Below are 23,829 nucleotides of genomic sequence, written 5' to 3'. Positions count from 1 at the left end.
TAATGCCCTTCTGTATCTCTTGATAAAGTCTTTATTTTAAAGTCTAGATTGTCTGATATAAGTATGGCTACTCCAGGTTTCTTTTGTTGACCATTAGCATGATAGATGGTTCTCCATACCCTTATTTTCAATCTGTAGGTGTCTTTAGGTCTAAAGTGGGTCTCTTGTAAACAGCATATAGATGGATCTTGTTTTCTTATCCATTCTGTTACCCTATGTCTTTTGATTGTCCATTGACATTTAGAGTGAGTACTGAAAGATACGAGTTTATTGCCATTATGATGCTTGTAGAGTTGGAGTTTCTGGTGGTGTTCTCTGGTCCTTTCTAATCTTTGCTGCTTTTGGTGTATATATATATATATATTTTTTTCTTTTTTCATCTTTTCTCCCCTCAGAGAGTCCCCCTTAAAATTTCTTGCAGAGCTGGTTTAGTGGTCACAAACTCCTTTAATTTTTGTTGTATGGGAAACTTTTTATCTCTCCTTCTATTTTGAATGACAGCCTTGCAGGATAAAGAATTCTTGGCTGCATATTTTTCTGATTCAGCACATTGAATGTATCCTGCCATTCCCTTCTGATCTGCCAAGTTTCTGTGGATAGGTCTGCTGAAACCTGACCTGTCTTCCCTTGTAGGCTAGGGACTTTTTTTCCCTTGCTGCTTTCATGATGCTCTCCTTGCCTGAGTATTTTGTGAATTTGACTATGATATGCCTTGTTGATGGTCTGTTTTTGTTGAATCTAATGGGGGTCGTGTGTGCTTCCTGGATTTTGACGTCCGTGTCTTTCCCCAAGTTAGGAAGGTTTTCTGCTATGATTTGCTCACATAACCCTTCTACCCCTGTTTCTCTCTCTTCATCTTCTGGGACCCCTATGATTCTGATGTTGTTCCTTTTTAATGAGTCACTGATTTCTCTAATTCTTAAATAGGGCTCTTTTGCCTTAATCTCCCTCTTTTTTTCTGCTTCATTATTCTCTAAGTTTGTCCTCTATATCACTAATTCTCTGTTCTGCCTCATCCATTCTTGCTGCCGCAGCATCCATCAGTGATTGCAGCTCAGTTATAGCATTTTTAATTTCATTCTATTTTTTTTTACTTCTTTTATCTCTGCAGAAAGGGATTCTAATCTATTTTTGACTCCAGCTAGTATTCTTATTATTGTAATTTTAAATTCTGGTTCAGACATCTTGCTTGTATCTGTGTTGGTTAAATCCCTGCTGTCATTTCTTCATGCCCTTTCTTTGGGTGAATTCCTTCGTTTTGTCATTTTGAAGGGAGAAAAGGAATTAATGAGGTAGAAAAATTAAAATTAAAAAAATTAAAATTAAAAAAATATTAAAATTAAAATACACACACACACACAAAATCGAATAAGTGATGCTAGATCCTAGGTGTGTTTTGGTTTGGGTGTTGAAAGTGGTTTGACAGATTAGAGAAAAAAAGGTGGGGGCAGGAAATCGTTTGAGATTTTGAAAAAATGAATACACTGAAGGAGACTAAAATGAGATGATGGGAGTAAAATAGAATTTGAAAAAAAATTACACAAAAGTAAAGAATATAGTAGAAAAAAATTAAAGAAAAATTATTTTTAATAAAAATTAAAAATAAAAATGAATTTTTTCTTTCTGTATTCAAGAAAAAGAAAAGAAACAGAAAAGAGAAAAGGGAAAAAAAGAAGGAAATGGTTTGAAAATTTGAAAAAGTGAATACACTGTAGTAGACTAAAATAAAATGATGGAAGTAAAATAGAATTAGAAAAAATTTACATAGAAGCCAAAAATATAGTAAACAAAATAAAAATATTTTGAATAAAAATTGAAAATAAAAATGAAGTTTTTCTCTTTCTTCATTCAAGAAAAAGAAAAGAAATGAAAAAGAAAAAAGAAAAAGAAAGAAAAAAAAGAAATTGTTTGAAATTTGAAAAAGGAATACACTGAAGTAGACTAAAATAAGATGATGGGAGTAAAATAAAATTTGGAAAAATTAACACAACAGTAAAAAATATGGTAAAAAAATTAAATAAAAATATTTTTAATAAAAATTGAAAATAAAAATGAATTTTTTCTCTTTCTGTATTCAAGAAAAAGAAAAGAATTGAAACAGAGAAAAGAAAAAGAAAGAAAATTGAATAGATAGACCTGCTAACAGATTGAAATAGGACTGAAATTACTTCGTTTTCCCCTAGAAGTCAGACTACGAAGCGCTTTATAGTCCATAAACTAAGCAGGTGGTGAGACTTGTGTTCTTGAAGAGTGAGGTTGGCCCCGTTGGGTGGGGCTCAGTGTAACAGCTCGGTTCTCCACAAGATGGTGCTGCTAGCCTACTGGGGTGAGTGTTGTGGCGCTCGTAGGTGCGTGTGCATATGTGCATGCGCGGGAGCAGTGAAAGTGGCGTCACCCAGCTGCCCAGTCTCTAGTATCGGAACTCTCTTCCCCCCCATCAGCAATCATGCACCTGTCCTGTGTCTTCAGCTTTTGTCCACTCCTCGCTTTTTCACTGTCTGTGACCAGGCCCCAAGCAGTACCTCTCTCCCGAGTTTTGTCTCAGATGTGGCTATTTTCCCTGGCCCCTTACTTCTGAAGGACTGTGGCTTTGACCCTTTCTACCCCTCTGCGGGAGGGTCTCACCGAGCAATGGTTGAATGAGCAATGGCCGAATGTCGGCTGCACCCAGGAACGCTTGCTGGACCCTGGGTGCCCCGAGACTGCGGCCAGTTGCCAGCCTGCACCACAAAAAGTTCGCAGGATAGTGTAGCAGTAGCGTTTCAGGGATTATGGAAAATCACAACACACATCTGGCACCAGGCTTCACCCTTGTTCCAGCACCAGCAAATGTGGCCAGTTTCTGGGGTCTGCTGGGACCAGGTGGCTTCAACAGTCTCTACCAAATGTCCTTCCGGCAGTGGAACCACTTTTCCCCATGTGGCCTGAGAACCTCTCAGACCCCACTCTGTTCCCAGGGATTCACCCTTCCCACCAGAGCACTGCCAGATATCAAGCTGTGGAGTTGCAGCCTTTGCGCTCCCCTTGTTTACAGTCTTAATGGAATTTGAACACTCTCCTTTCTCCTTTCTCCATTTTTAGTTTAGTCCCTGTGGCTGTTTCCAATTTTGCACTTTCCAGCTGCTTTTGGGGAGGGGTGCTTTTCTTGTATTCTCCCCCCCGTCCCCTGTCTCCATCCTCCCTGCCTGCAAAAGCACCTCCCTTCCCGCGGCTTCCTTCTCCCCAAGTTCACCTCTCCGTGCCGTGTCCCTGCTGAATTCTGTGGTTCAGATTGTGCAGATTGTTGTGTTAATCCTCCAATCCTTTTTCTAGGTGTTCAGGATGGTTTAGTGTTGGTCTGGCTGTGTTTCATGGATGTGAGACACACAAAAAACTTCCATGCTGTTTCTCCACTTGACTCCTGCAAAATTAGGTGTTTTTTCTGAGAAGGTTTATTCCATAAATGTGAAACCAAATTTGAAAGAGGTATGGTGAAAAGTACCTGGATTTGAAGTCAGGTTTGAATCTCAGCTGTGTCACATAAATGTGACTTTAATTACGAATCCCTATAGAATTCTTGAGTAGAATACAAATAAACAGAATAAATAAGAAAGGACAAGTGGGATTTTTTTCCAGAAAAATCTGTGGGAATTTAAAATATTTCTTAACTATTTGGTAACACAGGTTTCTTATCTGTGAAATAGAAATGATTATAGCACAGGGTTGGGTAGAGGATAAGCTGAAAAGCATCCATCGCTTGAACCTGAATATTATATTGACTATAATAATGCAACTATGGTTAAATCCTGCCAGAAAGGCAGATGGTTCATTTGGCCTCCTGTATTTTATGTGAATATGCCTATGTTTAAAAACATACTGTCATTTCAAAATAAATGATAAAGTTTCTCATTTATATTGCCATCCGTTCTAAAAATATGTATTTGCAATCTCTCTGTGTTGTTACTTTTGTAGTTCTATATTCCAGGTAGATTTTTGGAAAACATAGTCTCAAACAATTTTGTAAAATCTTAGGCCTATTGATTGAAATACATAGCTATTCTTACTATTGGCAATTGCTTAGGATTTAAAAATTTTTTCCCATTGAAAAACGTGTATGAAAAATATGACTAACATGATATATCTCATTCTTCAAAGCCGATCAGGATGTTCTTTCTGGTTTCATTCATAAATAAGACTAATGTGTGTGAGGAAGTAATCTTTTATTTGATCTATTTGACAATTTATTTATTTGACAATTTTCAGTATAAATAGCAATTTATTTTCTCACTCAGTGTTTGAACTTTGTTCTCTTTCTGGAAATTGTAACTAAAATTTTCAAAAATGAAGTCTTTTACATATAATATGTTTGACATTAATTAGCTTCGTTTCTTGGATACTGGTGTGAAGGACATAAATTCACTTTTGGACTCAGGAGACCACACTTAATAAATGGATGAATATTTAGGAAAAAAAACCCAACACCATTGCATGTGAAATGCACCTAAGTAGGGACCTATGATAAAAGACTGGAAAACAGTCTTTCCTATGTAACAGATATACAGAATCAAGATTTAGAGAATGTCAAATGATCTGCTATTAATAACATTCTTCCCATTTGGTCACTTTACTTTAATGTCTTCATTATATATAAATACTAATTATATATATTTATGACCACATATGTAATCACCAAGAATGAACGACAATCATCTCTAAAAATTCAAATTATTAAATAGGAAAATTTTAATACCTGGTAGGACACCCTTATTATATATAGAAGATGCTTCACATCTGTTAGTGATGCTTAAAACAGTTCCATAAATAGATACTTCCACTTACTTCCTGTATATCAGATTTTTTTTTAAAGTTTTTTCAACATTCCTAAAAGATTTATCTTACTCAATGGCCCTGTCCCTCAAAAGAACTCAGGTATGACACTTCTCAAGAATTCCAGTGTTATGGTAATTTGTAGAGAACAGCGTATTACAATACAAATAGCTGGGGCCAAGTGATTCAATTAGATGGCAGGTTAATGATCACACAACAGCTCTGGGAATCATTGTGAAGCTAAAATAAAGATTTTGCCAGCCAAGAGTCAAAAAAAAAAAAAAAAAAACAAAGGAAGAAAAGATTGTCTTTTTTTTAAAGAGATTATGCCCTTCCAAATTCAGACAGTTTATGGCCAGTTTGAAAATTATGGAGGTGGTAGGTAGCAGTTATTTTTTTTTTAAGGTGATTATTTGGCAAAATAAGAGTTACCCTTAGCCCATCTATCCTTCCAATTGAAAAAAAAAAAAAAAAACAACTAGTCTTTGAAATCCTGAAATCTAGAAGCCTGTTAAGCTCTGTTAGGAAGTTCAGTTATACACACTAGCCTCCCTAAGTGGGTGGCTACATTTGTGGCTCAGCAAAACAAAACAAAACACTTTCCATGGCCCTTAAAGATCACTTTCACTAGTCAAGAAATGTGTGAACCCAAAGTGTCTACTGTTTTTATGTAAAAACTGGTTGCTTTTTTAGGTTTGTCTATTGAAATGCTATCATGTTTTTGTTTTGTTGTTATTGTTGTTGTTGTTAGACCATTGTCTAGATGATATGTTGTCTGGAGACACACTTTACATTTAAAGACAGAAATAAGTTGAAAGTAAAAATAATGAAAAAAAGTTATATTATTTAAACAGTAACATTAAAAAAATCTAGCATGGTTATATTAATATCAGGTGAAATATACTAAAATAGAAATATAACTGGAGATAAAGAAGGAACTTTCATCATGACAAAAGGTTTGATCCATCAGGAACATGTAGCATTTAGAAACATATATGCACCTCACAACAGAACCCCAAAATACTTGAAGCAAAACTGGCTGAATTGAAGGGAGACATAGATGATTCAACAATAAGAGTTGAGAGACTTCAGCACCTTACTTTCAATAATGGACAACATGACTAGGCAAAAGATTGGGAATATATGACTTGGACAACACTATAAACCAACTAGACCTAACATATTGAAAGACAGCAGACTACACATTCTTCTCAAGGGCACATGGGAAATTCTCCAGAATACGATATGCTAGGCCACAAAATTAGCCTCAATAAATTTTCGATGATTGAAATCATACTGAGTATATTTTATGATCATAATTGAATGAAGTTAGAAATTAATAACAGGGATATTTTGGAAATTAACAAATATGTGAAAATTGACCAACATACTCCTAAGTAACCAATGGGTTAAGGGTAGGATAGAAAGGAAATTAGAAAATACTTTTACTTAAATGAAAAGGAAGACAGAACGTATTGAAACTTAAGGGATGAAATGAAAGAAGTTTTTGGAGAGAAATAGAGAGTTATAAACATTAAGTAAAAAAGAAGAAAGATGTAAAACAATCTAACTTTCTACCTTAAGACACTGGGAAAAGAGAAAACTAAATCTAATAGAGTAGAAACAAAGGAATAATGAAGTAGAAAAGTAATGAAATGGAGACTGGAAAAACAAAAAATAAAAGCAAAAGTTGATTCTTTGTAAAGATCAACAAAATGGACAAACTTTTAGCTGAACTGATGAGAGAAAAAAAAATAGAGGAGACTCAAATTACCAAAACCATGAATGAGAGTGGGAACCTTACTTTAAATTTTACAGTTACAAAATGATTATAATGGAATACTATAAAAAACTATATGATAACAAATTAGATAATTTAGTTGAAATGGACAAATTTCTAGAAAGATAGAATTACTGAAACTTACTCAAAAAGAAATAGAACACCTGAGTAGACCTACAAGTAAAGAAATTGAATTGGCAATTTAAAACCTCCCCCAAAGAAAAACCCAGAATCAGATAACTTTATTTGTAAATTCTACCATATATTTAAAAAATAAGAATGATACCAATTTCTGACAAACTCTTCCAAAAATAAAAAAAGGAGAGACCGTTTTCTAACTCATCCTATGATGCCAGGTTTACCCTACTACCAAACCAGACAAAGGAAATCCAAGATAAGAAAATGACAAACTGTTATCTTTTATGAATATAGGGACACAAAAATCTCCAGAAAAATACTAGCAAACAGAATCCAGAAACATATGAAAAGGATTGTATACTATGATCAAGTAGGACTTATTCAAGGAATGCACAGTTGGTTCATCTTATGAAATCAACAAGAGTAATACATTATATCAATAAAATATTTTATGGTTAATTGATTTTCAGCAATGATCTGAACACAATTCAATAAAAGAAAGAATAATTATTTCAATAAATGGGGCTGGGACAACTGGACATCCACATGCAAAAGAATGATGTTGGATCCATCTTTACATCATACAAAAAAAACTCATGTGTGCACAACAACCTCTCTCTTAGAAGAAAATGTAGGAATATACTTTCATCATCTTGAGATAGGCAAAATTTTCTTAGATATGAAACCAAAATCATAAGCAATGAAAGAAAAAATAGATAAAAAATAGGACACCATCAAAATTAAAAATTTCTGTACTTCAAAGGATTCCATCAAGTGAAAAGACAACCTATAGAATCAGAGAGAATGTTGTATATATGATAAGGTACTTGAATGTAGAATGTATAAAAAACTCTTGCAGCTAAATAATATAAATAATCTGATTTAAAATAAAGGAATTGAATAGTCATTTCTCCAAAAATAGCCTGTGCAAGCACATTAAAAGATGCTTGACATTATTAGTCATCAAGGATATGCATATCAAGACTACAATGCATTGCAACTTTGCAACCACCAGGATAACTGTAATTTTAAAAAATGAGGACAGATTACTGGTTTCTAGTGTTAGGGATGTGGGGTTTCTAGGTGTTAGGGACGTGGGGGATGGGGTGGGTGTGGTTACCAAGGGGGAACAGGAGGCTTCCTTGTGGTGATGGAATTGTTTTGTATTTTGACTGATTGTATCAATGTCAATATTCTGGGTATTCCCTTGCACTGTAGTTTTACAAGATATTACTGAGTGAGGGAAATGGGGTGAAAGATACATGGACTCTCTAAATTATTTCTTATAACTGCATATGAATATGCATTTATCTCAAAACAAAAGTTTAATTTAAAAAAGTATAAGGGACCTTTTCTTCATTGACAACTTGAGAGGCTGACATGACTTAGCAAAATAACACCCTTTAGTATTGGCTGCCTTGAATGTCAGAGACCCTACTTTTATCAAGTTGTGGCACAGTAGAAAATGGTAAGTAATTCTGAGATGACTCAGCTCCAGCTCCATCTGGCTGCCCCAAAGGCTGAGGATATAATAATAGTGGGACACCTTGATCACACAGTTGGCACACCAGCTTGCTATAGTGCCCCAGTTAAGAAGCTGTATCCTGGAAAGCCTAAAATGTCTTTGAGAGGATTCCTAAATCCACCATCTGAGTATAGCATGTGTCAGGCACAAAAATTACTACGAAAGAGCAAATAAATATACTGTATTTATCATACTTGCTTCAACCAGTATTACTTGGCTGAGTAGATGACTTCATGTTGAACTGGGAGGAAAAATAACACAAATGTCAAACGCCATGATAAACATTTATTTATTAATCATTGTCAGCCTAGGAGTACTTCCTTCCTTAAACAAGGAATCAGAGGAAGGAATCTTTTGTATTTACTACCATAAATAGTTGAAAATGGTGCATCTTGAAAATGTTCCCTGTATTATTCAAATAACCAATATTGTCTTCATGACTGTTGTCACCCTGCTAATTCTAACAATCATTGCACTCTTCTAATTGTTATTATAAGCTCTAATTGCCCTGTTCTTTGATCTATCTTATGTTGTCCCTCAGGCACTACTTGTCACGTCATGATTTGTTTTGGGAATTGACTTGCATACTTAGATAGTCCAGTGATGGTCTAGTGGACAAAAAAAAAAATGAAATTCTGTGCATGTGAGACAATGAACACATGATTCCTCACAAAGAATATCAGTTTGGAACAAATAATAGCTACCATATATAAATATGAATTCAATGGTGTAAATATTTCCTAAAAAGGACAATAGCACTGGTATCTGAAGAATCATAAAGGCTGCTTTTTTATATCAAAAAATAAATATTACCTTTTTGTATATATGTGAAAATAATCCATTTATTTCTGAAATTTATGTCCCAGTTCCCTCAATATGATACTTTATAAATAATTTATCTTTGTAATGTATTATATATTAATATTTAATTTTCTTCTGGTTCTAATATTATCATATTCAGGCACCAGAAAAATATATGTGCATATCTATTTTTATGGAACTTACTGAAATCTTCAGATGTGTACTTAAGTTTTATGTAGATACTTCTTATGTAATATGAAGGTTATTTGCACCTTCACCCATTTGCTACTAATTTTAATTGTCCCCAAGAGCAGATTTACAGGTTCAATATCAATTATTTTTGAAATATGCCTAAAATATTACCATTAAATCATACATTGGGGATTCTAAATTCCTCAAATAAATAATGTCCAAACACCCAAATATCAAGCCATTTCTTTGTGACTAGAAGAAAACAACTATTTAATCTGTAAGATATTTGAGAAACCACTTTTTAAAAATAATGAGGAAATGGGCACACCTATATTTCTAACTGTCGAAGTATAACAGTTATGAAACTCCAAAAATGTTTTAAGATATGCTATGAAGCACAACTTTATTTCCTTCCTACTTAAAACATTTTAACTAAGTTTATTATAAAGGTTAACCTACTTGACAGGCCCAAATAACAGAAGTACACTAGCACAAGCACTCCTTCAATTATCCCCCAAAACAAGGATAAAGCAATATAATCCTATCTCAAGATATTCCCAAATTTAACAGAGTGGTCATCTTTGAAAGCTAGTTTTCTTTTGAAGAGTTTATTTTCAGATAACTGAAAATGTTAAATGCTGCTGACCACTAAAAAGACATTTAATGAGCAATAAAATATAACAACAAAAATGTTAAAGCTTGTTCCTCTTTCTTAAATATGTATGGTATTTTAGTGAGCTTTTGATCTGTTGGCTGTATTCCCTCATCCTTGAAACTAGGATAAGGAAGGCCTAGATGCCTTGCAGTTTCTCAGGAAGTTCAAGTTGTTTTGCATGCTAGTTTTCTAGCTGTCCCAGGTCTCTAATCCATTAACATGAAAGTGCCTTGAGTCTTCACCAATCTTATGATTTTTTCTTAAATGTAAATAATAATAGTACTTATCTGATAATATTGCTCTGGAGATAAAAATGAATTAATTCATATATATAGATATGAATACATATGATGTATTTATATATATATAGATAGATATAGATATATATAGATATATAGATATAAATATATATTTAATGTTTATTTATTTTTGAGAGATAGAGAGACAGAGCAGGAGCAGCAGTGGGGCAGAAAGAGAGGGAGACACAGGATCTGAAGCAGGTTCCAGTCTCTGAATGTCAGCACAGAGCCTGACTTGGGGCTTTAACTCACAAAGTGTGAGATCATGACCTGAGCCGAAGTTGGACGCTTAACCTACTGAGCCATCCAGGTGTCCCATGAGTTAATTTGCTTAAAATGCCTAGAACAGTCCTGAAACATGGTAAAAACTCAAAAAAAAAAAAAAAAAAAGAAAGAGAAGAAAAAAAAGAAGTTAGTTGTTCTGATTATTATTGCTCCTGCTAAGCTTGAAAATTAAAGGATACACATGTAATTAAGAGTATTTGCCTAAAAGCACATATTCTAAAATATTACTCAGGCAAAAATTTATTAAGTGGCTTCTATCTCATCTTGATTCTAATCTCAAAATAGATTACTATTTATATACTATTTGCTTTAATTTTGGTTTCCAGGAAAGACTTTGAATCAGAACAATCTGTTTTGAATCTTGTCACTTCTATTTACTAGTTACATGACCCTAGTAAAGTTAATCTTTCTAAGCTTCCCTTCATTTGGCTATAAAGTAAGGATAATTCTCTTGGGGTTTTGGGTAAAAATCAAAGAACATAATATGTGTAAATATCTAACATATAACTTGGCCCACAATAGTACTCAATAACTGTTCTTTTCCACTCCTATTTTATAGTTTTCAAAGTTATGATCTGAAAATAATGATTATGATGCATAAAGCCAATTTTAGCTCAATGCAACACACTAATTTAAATCTATTCTCCATTGCTTAAACCAAGGAAAATTTTATAGTTAAGAATCAACTACTCTGATTTTTCTATTGGCTCAGAGAGAATTAAGCATGAAAGTATAAAAATAAGGAAGAGCTCTTACCTTTTTACTAAATTTCTTCTCTAATACATACATGACAAACTTGTCCTAATCCTTTTCAGATAATTTGGCAATAAAAAACTGGTCTCGCCATTTCCCTGTGTAACCCTTTGGATGGTCTTTACCTAGGTCAGGGAAACATTATATATAAAATACCAACAAACATTTAGATTTGTCCAGGTAATAATTCTTAAATTTGTTTAACTCCTTTTTTATATTATCAAGCAAATGAATACATATGTGACTATGACTGAGAAATGTAGAAAAATGTAGTGACATAAAAATGATCACTCATAACCTCACACTCAAAAAGAACCATTATCTGACATTTTTTTCATTCTTTTTATTTTTCTTCCCTTTTTTTGGCAGAAAATCCAATTCATTTTTTTAAAGCTTATTTATTTTGAGAGAGAGAGAGAGAGAGAGACAGTGTACCTGTGTGTGCCGGGGAGGGGCAGAGAGAGAAGGAGAGGAAGAATCCCAAGCAGACTCTGCACTGTCAGCAGAGTGCCCCCCAAGGGGATCCATCTCATGAACCATGAGATGATGACATGAGCCAAAATCAAGAGTCAGACACTTAACTGAGCCACCCTGGTGCCCATTTTTAAATATTTCATAAACTTATTTTACATTGGAAAGACACTGGGAAACTTCACAAAGGCGAAGCTTTTGGGAGTGAGCCAGTACGAGTAGCATGGGCTTTTCAAGGAGGGATGGGGGTCAGCTCCTCAGAACCATTTCAGGCAGCAGAGCCACCTGGAGTCCTCAGTGTGCTGGACAGGGAGGAAATGAAATTACATGAAGGAGCCCATCACTTTCTTGGGTTGAATTCTTCTGGGTACAAGGGAAGATCACATGTGGTCAAAGTTAGCCTTGAACATTTCTTCATTTACAGTGAGGTCTCACTAACAGGGGCAGGACTGAGCAGAGTAAACCCTTGCTTTCCATCTTCTTTCTCACACCAATATCAGGTACTCACTCTTTGAGGGAGAAAAGCAGATAAAACCTCTGAACTATGCAACTTTAAATCATTCTCACACTTTTATTCTTCCTCCCTCTTTTGTGTAGACCATAGAGTTGAATCCTGAGAAGTTAAATGTTCATAAAAAATACTTTTATTACTTTGCACTTATTTTTCTTATAGCTTTAAACATATCCAGTATATGTAAGGGAGCTTACATTTAGAATGAAGCCAGACTGAATGGTTATATTACTCATGTAATATACTTATATATGTAATAAAATTATGTATTATATTAATATATTATGTATAATTACTTGATTATATATGATCATCTATCAATTCAGGAAACTTCTCCTCCAACCTTCCATTGGTGGACCATTTGGAAAAAAATACTCAAGTTTCCTCTATTTGTTGGGCCTCTTCTATCATAAGGACTTCCAGAGTCACCATTAGTTTAGGAGATGTTGCTGGATCATCTAAACAATGAGCCTTTCAACACTCAGCACAAGTAGGGAGTCCAATAGGGAAGGCATAAAACATCCTGGGAATTATAAAAGCACAAGTGGCCTTGAATTCATACAAATTCTACAGTACTAATATGGATCCTGAAAGAGTTAGAGGCCTTCTTCAGGTACTGCAGGATGACCTGAAATTCTTCCCATAACACCCTTCTCCTGCTTTTCTAGTATGTAAGAGACTTGGTGGACCAGAGAGAGGTGTTCTGAATATCATGTTCTGAGAGGTTTTCTGAGTACCATTTGCCTGGATGGCTTAGAAAGAAATATCCCCATTAAATCTAGAAACACTGTGCAATAAAACTCAGGGTAGGAGAGGAGCGTAACAAGGCTAGAGGTTTATTTTATGTGGAATAAGGTCAAGATCATCAGTAATTAAAAAAAAAAAGACAAGTTTAATTTGAGACTAAAGATGCTCTTTGGAGGAAATTGATCCCCCCGGTGACAAGCTGTGTTTGATTTCAGATATTTTTATAAGAAAATTAGCCCTAGTGTGAGTGAAAGTACCCATCATATATCTCCTCCCGTGTTCCCTAGCTCACTCTTCTCCTGTGAGAGAAATAGAGAACTACAGACATCTGGAAAACACCTCAGGTGGAAACATATTTGTAAGACCCACGTCAGCACTGGAGGATGGATGTTCTCTGTGCTGTGGGAAAGGGTGGCTCATCAGGAGATGGAAAAGGCTAGGAAGGGCTTCAGGGGTAGAATTTTGGAGAGGGAGGAAATAAAGAAATTATGGAACCAGGGAGAACACTTGGGCTAAGCAAGCAGGCCATGATTCTTCCGGATATCAAAGGAGTTTATTGGCTAAATTAGGGAGGTGTTCTTCCCTCCATCAAACTCTACATTCTTGCTAGAATATTTTAGTTAAGAATAGCTTAAATCTCCCTTGGGTCTAGGGTGTTATGATGTAGATAAGGAGCTGTAAAGCAGAGTTAGGGACAGAGAAAGAGTTTTTTGTCCTGGTACCAGTAAGTTTCTTATTTGGAGCAAAAGCAGATTCCTGTTTGTATGTGCGTGTGTCTGTATGTGAACTCTTCTTTGGAGAATAGCCAGTTGTAATTCCTTTTGAGCAAACTCTTAGCTCTTTTAAGATACACCCGAGACAGTTCAGTAATAAGCCTAAGATTCAAAATGCTTTTTGTTCCATTAGATGATGATTTCAAGCTGCACTGGTGCTTTCTAATGGACCCATTTTGAGTTCTGATCAAGTTTGGTTTTTAATATTGGTGCAAACAGAATCATCAAAGCAGCTGCCTCCATAGAGTGGGATGGGATATAGAGGGTTTGTTGAGAGTCTAGTTGGACCTTTGCTTACATTTATTTCAAGATTTTGATAAACAAATTCCAAGATGGATATCATCTTTTCACACCTAAGAGAACACTTTGATGCACTTGTAAATATTAACATATTCTAGCATATGTAATATGGCATATGTAATAAATATAATTGAATAGTGACTCTTGATAATATAGCTTGGAAGCCTCAGTATAATACAACCCAAATTTGGTACTTTTTTTTTTTTCTACTATACACAGGCCCCATTGGTTATTTGGACTGGTAAAATGGAGGCAAAGGGGTAAATACTCATGCATTTAACGATCATATTTTTACTGGTGCTTGCTTGCTTTTGTTTGTTTTGTTTCATTTTGTTTTGTTTTTAAAGCTGCCACAATGTCTTCCACTAGTACATATAATGATCTGTGCAAATTAGAAAAGACATCCCTTCTGGGTTGAACTGTTATAAAAGGACAACCTCTTTATTTGTACCCCTGATGGGCATTTATCATACCCTCCTGCTCTCTAATCTTTGACCCGGCTTTTTCAAGCTGGCTCTACAGATGTGCTTGCTCACTTCTGTTCCTTTGAGTCAGCAGTGTTTGCTTCATTTTACTGATGAGGAAACTGAAGCTCAGTGAATAATTCGCCCGAGGACACACTTTTGTAGTTAGTGTACCAGGGAATGGACAATAAGCATGCCTCGCAGCAGAGTCTGAGCTAGGAAATACTATCTTTTAGGGAGCTGATACATGAATTTAGTGCAATTTTATGCCTGCAACTGAGATAATTGGAAAATTAATATTCACTGTCATTTTCATAATCATTATCTCTTGTGACAGTAAATGAAGGTTTTCCTGGGACCTCACTGGAAAGATGATGGGATTACTTCAAATGCAGGTTCAATAAACATTTGTTGAGTGCAAAATGTAGCAAGTGCTAATTGATATGAGAGATAAAAAGGCAGCACAGCCAAGCAAGTCTCCTTCATCAAGCAAGTTCCACTCATATATCCAGTGGACACAGACATAAAAGACTGAGCCCATTTGTGGCAGATTTCATTTCCCAAACTTGGCCCCACCATATCTTCTGCTCTTTTTTTTTTTTTTAACGTTTATTTATTTTTGAGACAGAGAGAAACAGAGCATGAACAGGGGAGGGACAGAGAGAGAGAGGGAGACACAGAATCCGAAACAAGCTCCAGGCTCTGAGCGATCAGCACAGAGCCCAACGCGGGGCTCGAACTCACAGACCGTGAGATCATGACCTGAGCCGAAGTCAGACGCTTAACCGACCGAGCCACCCAGGCGCCCCATATCTTCTGCTCTTTTACATGCTGTTTTACAGTGTAGGCTTGCCACTCCTGCATCAAAGACAGAATCTTACTCCCTTTCCCTTGAGTCAGGATGGGCTTTGAATCTGCTGTGACTGATAAAATACAGAAGTGATGCTGTGTGACTTCTGAGGTTGTGTCATAAAAGACTAAACAGTCTTCACTTTGTTTGCTGGAACACTATCTCTTGGAGCCATGAGCCAAGAGCATCTCTGGTAGATAAGAGATACGGCAACCACCATGGTAAGGTGGCCATGTGATGAAGAAATGAAGCCATGTGGGGGAGACCTCATGGAAACACTCTGTAAGTCATCCCGACTCAGGCACCAGCCATGTTGAGACAAGAAACCTCTACATGATTTCAGACTTCAGCTGTCTTGATAATCTAGCCTTGAATTCTCAGAGCCCTGAATGTGGAGCAGAGATAAGCCATCCCTGAGATGCCCTACCCCATTCCTACAAGATCCATGAGCAGATAATTGTTACTTTATACTATGAAATTTGGAGTCATTTAAAAAAAATTTTTTTTTTTATGCAGCAATAGTAACAGGCAGGGGAATACTCTTAGGATCTGCACACAGATGCACATTTTTCCCCCCTCTAGCTTTATCTGGCACTTTTTATAAAGGGGAAGCAAAAAGATGTTGGAAGATAAGTAAACCAATACACCTAAAGATCATATTTCCTAAGTGATTTCTAATTTTAGAAATACTATAACAGCACTTTTTCAAATTAAACAAAAATATACATAAAATGTTCTAAAGGAAGGAGTACATAGGTTTTAACACAAATGAACACTAAAAAAATTCCCAGGACACTGTCTCCTTTATGCTGTTTCAAACACTAACAGGAGATGAGGAAGTACTGTCATTACTTTTATTATATATTATTTGGTGCCTGAGTTATATTTTATCCAAAATAGAGAAATCTCTATTTCTACCCTCTGGGTATACAATTTAAATCAGAGAGACGTTATAAGTGTCTCTGACAGAACCCCGAGTGTTCTGATTTCTTTATGCTGATTTGGAAGTTTTCAAACAACCTAATCACCAGAATGTAAAGATATCAAGTGAAATGGAAAGCAATGACAGAACACTCTTTCGAGTCTCAAGTCTTTATTTCAACAGGGTAACTCTCTATTTTCAGTTCTTCATAAAAGAAGCCAATTGCATGCTCCATAATAGTTATAAGAATTACAAGATGCTGAGTTCAGTGATGTGCAAAGAATAGTTTAAATGAATGGTAAAAAAAAAAAAAAAAAAGACACATCTTTGGAATTTGGCTGTACATATGTTGGAAAAAATAAAAACAATAAAATCTACTAATTAGATCCAAGGACTATCTGAATTAGTAATAAGTCTGAATCACACATTAGGATAAGGAACTGTGATTTTATTACTTTACAATGAAATAAAATAACTTCTGCAGTTAGATCTTTTTCAGTACAAGTTCTACATGACTGTTTCTTTTACTAAATGGATAATTTATAACTTGCATCACTGATCAACTGACCCTCCCTCCCCAGCCCTGCATTTGTTGAGAACTTGCGTTTTCTAAGAACTCAACAAACATGTAGCAAATATTAGTCTCATGCCTAGTACTAGTGTACAGGATGTGGAGAGTTCTAGTGAAAACAAATTATTTTCCTTGTTCTCCATGAACTTAAATTTTGATTGGGAAGTTATTTTTAAGAAAAAAATTAGCCAACTTTTTTGTATTCAGAATACAAAGTGATTTATAATTCTATTTTGTAATACAGGAATTCTTAGAGAATTCAGATCCAAAGAATTGCTAAAGGCTTCTTAGACAACATTGCCTTGACAACAGTAGAAGGTCAGAAATTATCTAAATCTCTGAGGAAACGGAACTCTATTTGGACAATAAGACTTGTAAGTCTTACTTAATTTACCTTCTGTATTGTAATAGTTTGGTTGAGAAACACTTTCTTTTCAGTTACGTATTTCTTTCTTTTCAGGTAAATCTGGGTCCAGACTAGCATCTAGATACTAGATGATCTTATTGAAGCTATCTGAATTAATGGAACTTAAAAAGTTTTAACCTTTAAAATAATCACGTACTCGGGGCGCCTGGGTGGCGCAGTCGGTTAAGCGTCCGACTTCAGCCAGGTCACGATCTCGCGGTCCGTGAGTTCGAGCCCCGCGTCAGGCTCTGGGCTGATGGCTCGGAGCCTGGAGCCTGTTTCCGATTCTGTGTCTCCCTCTCTCTCTGCCCCTCCCCCGTTCATGCTCTGTCTCTCTCTGTCCCAAAAATAAATAAAAAACGTTGAAAAAAAAAAAATAAATAAAATAAAATAAAATAAAATAAAATAATCACGTACTCTATATAATACAAATGGCTAAAGTATCAGTGTTAAGTATCATGGATTATTGATTATTGGAGTGACTTGAATTATTGTTGAATTTGGTGGTTTTCTCTGAGACCTGATACTGGAGAGAAACAACGGGTTAGTGTCAGAAGACAGGAATTTTCAGCCTTTATCTTATCTTATCTTATCTTATCTTATCTTATCTTATCTTATCTTATCTTATCTTATCATCATTTTATTTTACTTTGAGAGAGGGAGAGGGAGCTCATGCAGGCACACAAGCAGGAGAAGGGCAGAGGGAGAGGGTGAGTATCTTAAGCCAGGTCCATAACCAGCACAGAGCCCTCCACAGCACCATGTCACGACTCTGGGATCATGACGTGAGCTGAAATCAAGTCAGAGGCTTAAACGACTGAGCCCCCCAGGTGCCCCTGAATTTGCCGTCCTAATGCTACTCTCTACCTGTTTTGTGGTTAAGGAAGCCATTTAAACCTCTGTAAATCAATCTGAGTTAGTAATGAGTCTCAGTCACACATTAAGATAGGGAAAGGCATTTTTTAAACAATAACTTAAACCATTACAAAATGATTTCCAAGTACAAGTTGGAAGACCACTAAAATAAAGTTTTCTCATCTACTTAACAGATCTGATAATACCATCTCATGGAGTTTTTGTGAGGATTAAATGAGATAGAGTGAATGAAAAAAAAATTTTAAGAGGAAATTTGATACACAAATTATAGACATTATTATGATCCTCTAATTTTTTTCCAGAAGCTTTTAGAAAAAACAGCTTTATTCTGGAAACAAGGGTTCTATCATAGAAATAGTATCAAACCAATAGAGATTTATTGATCATCTGCAATGCTGCCCTCTTTTCTTATTTTGGTGAGCTCAGTGAGGACAATAGCATACCTTGATTCGTGATTTTAAAAAATAATTCAACAATATTGAGCAGTTGACTTAAAAGGGTCTTTAATTCAGAATAAAATGTAGAGTAATTGTTTGATTATCTAACATGACTCCTAACCATTTAACTTAGCAGTCCTTTTTTCAAAGAAGTAGTAAAAAATTTAGTTTCCAATCTGCTTGCTAGTGTGTGTATGGGAAGGGAAAAAAAGCAAAGGGCAAACAATACTTAAGGAAAAGTCAGTGGGAGCATTTGCAGAAGTAAAGTGACTAAGTTTCCTCCAGGGCCTTCAGGCTCAGTGGAGTCAAATAGTTTACTTTGGCCTCTATCATGATAATTGGCTTGTAACTCCCTCTGTACTTGCCTTTGTACCCTCTGTAAGCCCCAGGAGGGGACACACCTCACTCTGGGGGCTGTTTTGTTTTTCTAAGTTGCTTTGAAGCCAACTCTGTGCAAAAACTAAGAAACTTCCAATGTGGCCTTGGGTTTCCTTACTGATATTCACAGCAGGATTTTACCCAGGATGTTCCAAAAATTGCAAGGTGTTAGGGCACCTGGGTGACTCAGTCTGTTAAGTGTCTGACTTTTGATTCTGGCTCAGGTTGTGATCTCACAGTATGTGGGATGGAGCCCCACATAGGGCTCTGTGCTGACATCTCTGCAGAGCCCACTTGGGACTCTCTCTCTCCCTTTCTCTCAGGCCCTCTCCACTCACGCTCTCTCAAAATATATAAATAAACACTAATTTTTTTTTTTTTAATTACAAGGAGTTTTCGGGTTCTTCCTCAGCTCTTGCCTCACACAAATCCTCTAGAATCCTGAAGAGTAAATTTAATGTTCTTACTTAGCTATCTTCCCAATTCATACAGGAGAAAGTTCAATCTGCTTTATAACCTGGGCCCAATCTACCTTTTAGTATTCTTCCTTGCCACTCTCTCATACCCACTCAACAATTTCTGCACACAGAATTGTCTGTTTTGGCTTACTTTTGCCATGCTCTCACTTTCATGCCTTCATGGTTGGCTCAGGATAAGCTCTCTACCTGGAATGCCTTTTTTTTCCCTCTCTCTTTTCTGCAGAGCAATGGTCTGTTCATCTTCTCTGTTCTAAAGCTGCCTTTCACTCACACTTATAAATTCTTCTTCACCTACCGTAAAGCAATATTAGTTATATGCATGCCATAGAACATTGTATAAGCCTCTGCTAGAGTAATTATCACAGTATCTATTATTATGTGTTATTTTTCCTGTTTTAAACAACAGAATGTAAGCATCCTGAACACAGAACTCTGTTCCATAAATTCTTATCTCTTTTCCTTTAGGGACTGGCTTGGCACCAGTTATATGCCAAGTATTTCCTAAATACTAAATGGAGATGTTTTCAAATTTATACTGAATTTGTCAAGAAGAGAAAATATACTCTCTTTTTACTAGTAAAACAACGGCACTATACTTCCCCTGTGTATGAACAGATTTTGAAACTCATAAGGCATTGCACAAACGTCGGTGCTCTGGTCGTCTTGATCCATTTATTCCTGTAGCAGTGGTGGAGCTTAGCGGTTGAGAGCATGAACTCTGCTGACCAACTGGGTTGGAATCCTGGCTGTACCACCTACTGGCTATTTACTCTTAGGCAAGATAGTTAAAATTTCTATGCCTCAGTTTTCTTGACTGTAAAACAGGATTAGTTTCCTTGCTAGTTGCTAGCGTGGATGTGAAAAAAAAGACAACAAAACTTAGTGCTTGAAGTGCAGCTGTATTTCATAGTGTTGTTATGAGGATTTTGATGGGCTAATCCATGTGAAAAACAAACAAACAAACAAACAAACAAAAACTCAAACAGGCCTTGGCACATAACAATGTGAGGGTAGGCAATTGGCAATTCATTGAAGATATGGAGTGTTCATTAACAAAAATATTTGTTGAGTGTCCAGCAGGTAATAGGCACTACTCTATGTGGAACAAACCAATAAACAAAGAAAATATGACTGATGTGTCATGGAGAAAATTAGAGCAGAGGAAGGGGAGAGAAAGGGAGGGATTGGTATTTTAAACAGGGTGGTCAGGGAAAACTTCTACGGAAAATGAAATGTGTAGCTGAGGAGAGATTGTTCTAGGTGGGGGAATAGCAAGTGCTCAGGCCCCAGGCAGGAACGTGGGTGGAATATTTGAGGAATGGTTATGGCCAGTGTGGCCAGGTAGGAATGAGCCAGGAGGGGAGTAATCAGCGATTTGGTAACAGAGGGCCAGAAGCTGGATCCTGAAGGGCATGGGTGGCCTTGCATTTTATGCTGGCTGGTAGTTTTTGAGTAGAGGAGTGATGTGATCTCTTACCTTTAAAAGGCCCCACAACAGACTAAGGACTGGTGGTTGGCTATTGACAGTGGAAGAATAGATATGAGGCTATTACAACAATCCAGACTCTGGTGCTAATAATTATTTTCTGCTGCTTTAAAACAAAAATATCTAATGAACAAATATCGTATGTGCATTTATTACTTTTAACAGTTTTTCACTATTTTCTCACTGGAGACAATATATCAGAATTTAATTTTGTTATTAAAATCCTCATTGATTTTATTTCTAGTCTTAAAGTTTAAGAGTTGTTCGGTGGTCTTACTTTCACATTTTCTGATACCTTGCTATAATATTCTGCATGGAATGTGAACAAGAAACCAAATGCTGTTAGTAATTGTATTTTAGCACAATCACTGCCCAAGTGCTTACCTCTGCATTCAGTAACCAAATACTAGGAATATTCTGAATGGCCTGGGGTAACTTCAGATTTTATTACAAATTTAGGTTTAAATAGAAATATGTTTTTATATCATTTATATTCCTTTTGTTTTTTCCATTTTATTATTTCCGTCGATGAGGTAATTCATTTCTAGTTCTATAGTAATGCTACTGCCCTTTAATATCTCTTATTCACCTTTCTCTTTCTACCTGCTCTCTTCACACTCTCTTGCTACCTGCTTCAGTCTTTACTTTCTTCTCCCTCCCCATGAACATAACTATTGATTTCTATTTCAATTTTTCTTCCATGTTTTTCATAAATTTCCACATTGACATGTTATCATTCTTTCTATTCACTTTTTATTTTTGTATTTCCTAAAAGCAGCTTAGATGTTCAGTGCCAACATAATTTCTTGATAAGCTCTGTATAAATACCACAAGTAGATTTTTATGTCATCCTGGTGCATATTGTTCAGTAACCACAAATATGACAGTCACTCTGCTGAAGCGTTGACCTTACAAATGATTGGTGACAAATAACTCTCAATGAACTTTGTACATCACTGTTTATTTGGACTGTGAATTCTAGTTTAATCATGAGAAATGTTTATTTTCCCACCATGTGGTGTATATAGTTATGCTAAAATACTTCATTAGTATTTTTTTTTTAAACAACCTAACCTGCTGGTGAGAGAAAAAACGCGGGGGTGTGGGGTGGGAGAAGGTGTACAATTAGTGTAAAGCCTCTGGAAAAGTGACAAGATAAAGATTTAAAAGAAAAAAAAGAACATCAATATCTGTTAACCCAATTTTATGAACTTTATGAGATTGAGAGATCACAGATGACTAATTTGGGGGACAGAATTTACAAAAGCCAGTTGGGGTTGGGTTAAATGTCTAAGTAAAATGCAAGAAGGTTGCCCAGAACATTTTACTGACCTCATCCCCTATTGCCATAGACAGCAGCATCTCAAGTAGCTGTATAGAATGGGGCTGGTTTCTGATGCCTACCATTCTGATTAGCAATTTCAACTGAAATAAAGAAAGTGCCATCATAGAATGGTCTCCTTGATTACACAGAGAATCCTGTAAGAGCCCAGTTATGTACATGATGTTTGGTGAAGAAGATGAAGGATGAAAATAGAAGAATGAACAGGCTAATGTAGAATCACTCACTCACCATCATCAAGATGTACTCAGGTCATCCGTGTTTCCAAATAGATGAGCACTTGTTTACTTGCTTTTCTACCATAGTTCCTTGAGAAAATCTTGTTTCATATACAACGTATCCTTCCAACTGAGGGAAAATTACTTTCATTTTTAATTTTCCAATTCAAAAAACTGTTCTAAAGTGAGGGATTTGACAAAAGTGCTTCAATTACTCTTGATTTTGTGGGTTTCAAGATATTTGAAGAAATGTTATCAAGGTATTAAGCATAGAGGTGGGACATTTGAAACCACTTGGGTTAATATTGGTTGCATTTGTTTTCACAGCACAGATACAATAATCCCAATAGCTCAGTTATGTTCTAGTGCTATTTCTGATTCTCATCACTTTAGATAAAGAAGTGGCCAAATTTCAGTAAGGTTATTGGGTGACTTCGGGCAAGCATTTTTCATCAAAATAATCAGTATCCGTATGTTTGGGAGTGGGTGGGTAGGTGGGTGGGCAGTGGTCAAGTCTGCTAAAACCCAAACCAAACGAATAAAGAAACAACCCCCACCCCCCAAAGCAATAAAACCCCAAAGTACTGATATTTCTTTGTAAACTATGTGGAACATTTTCTCTGAATAAGAAAGGCAGACATTTTTACTTTATACTAGAGAATATCATCTTTTCTAACATCCAGAATTACTGATACGGGACCTTGGCAATTACAAAACATTTACACATCTATATCATTAGCTCAGACTTCTTTCCCTTCACTCCAGAGGCTTAGTTCTACCTTCCCTGAAACTTCTTCCCATGGGTATCCCACAAACAATCCAAACTCAGTCTGACAAAAATGAGACCATTCTTTTATGCCTCAAATCAGATTCTCCTTCTTTATTTCTTCACTAACTCATTATAGTTCTACCACTCACCCAGGCCGGAGTATTTAGCATCTTTGATTCATACTCTTATATCAATCTCTGCATTTGATAGATCACTAAATCCTGAATACACTCCCTTTTACCATCTCTAAAAGCTACCCATTCCTCTGCATGTCCTTATTTTCCTGTTCACAGTGTTTAAATATTGACAGGCATTTTTTGAGTACTTTCTATATGTCAGACGGGGATACAAGGTGAAGACAAAGTCTAGATTTACCCTACCTGAGTAAATATATATTTTAATCTTCCCCCTTCTGAATAGTCTTCCTCATATTTACAAACATGGAGATCACTCTAAAATATGGATTCAGTATTCTGTCTTGAAATTGGCTCCTTATCATCTCTAAAATAAAACCCCGTCTCAATCCAGAGCTCTATAAGACCAGATTCTTGTCTACATTTCTAGTCTAGTCTCCTTTCATTGCCCTCTCTTCCTC

General features: G+C 35.9%; 1 pseudogene; it reads left to right on the top strand.

Moving 5' to 3' along the window:
* The first annotated feature begins 17,107 nt into the window (after positions 1–17,107).
* Positions 17,108–23,829, top strand: part of LOC131513098 (transmembrane protein 258-like) — a 264,845-nt pseudogene continuing 258,123 nt past the window's right edge.

Source organism: Neofelis nebulosa, chromosome 5 (assembly GCF_028018385.1).
Source record: "Neofelis nebulosa isolate mNeoNeb1 chromosome 5, mNeoNeb1.pri, whole genome shotgun sequence".
Lineage (NCBI taxonomy): Eukaryota > Metazoa > Chordata > Mammalia > Carnivora > Felidae > Neofelis > Neofelis nebulosa.
The sequence above is the reverse complement of the archived record's forward strand: the minus strand, read 5'-3'. Positions and strand labels throughout refer to the sequence as shown.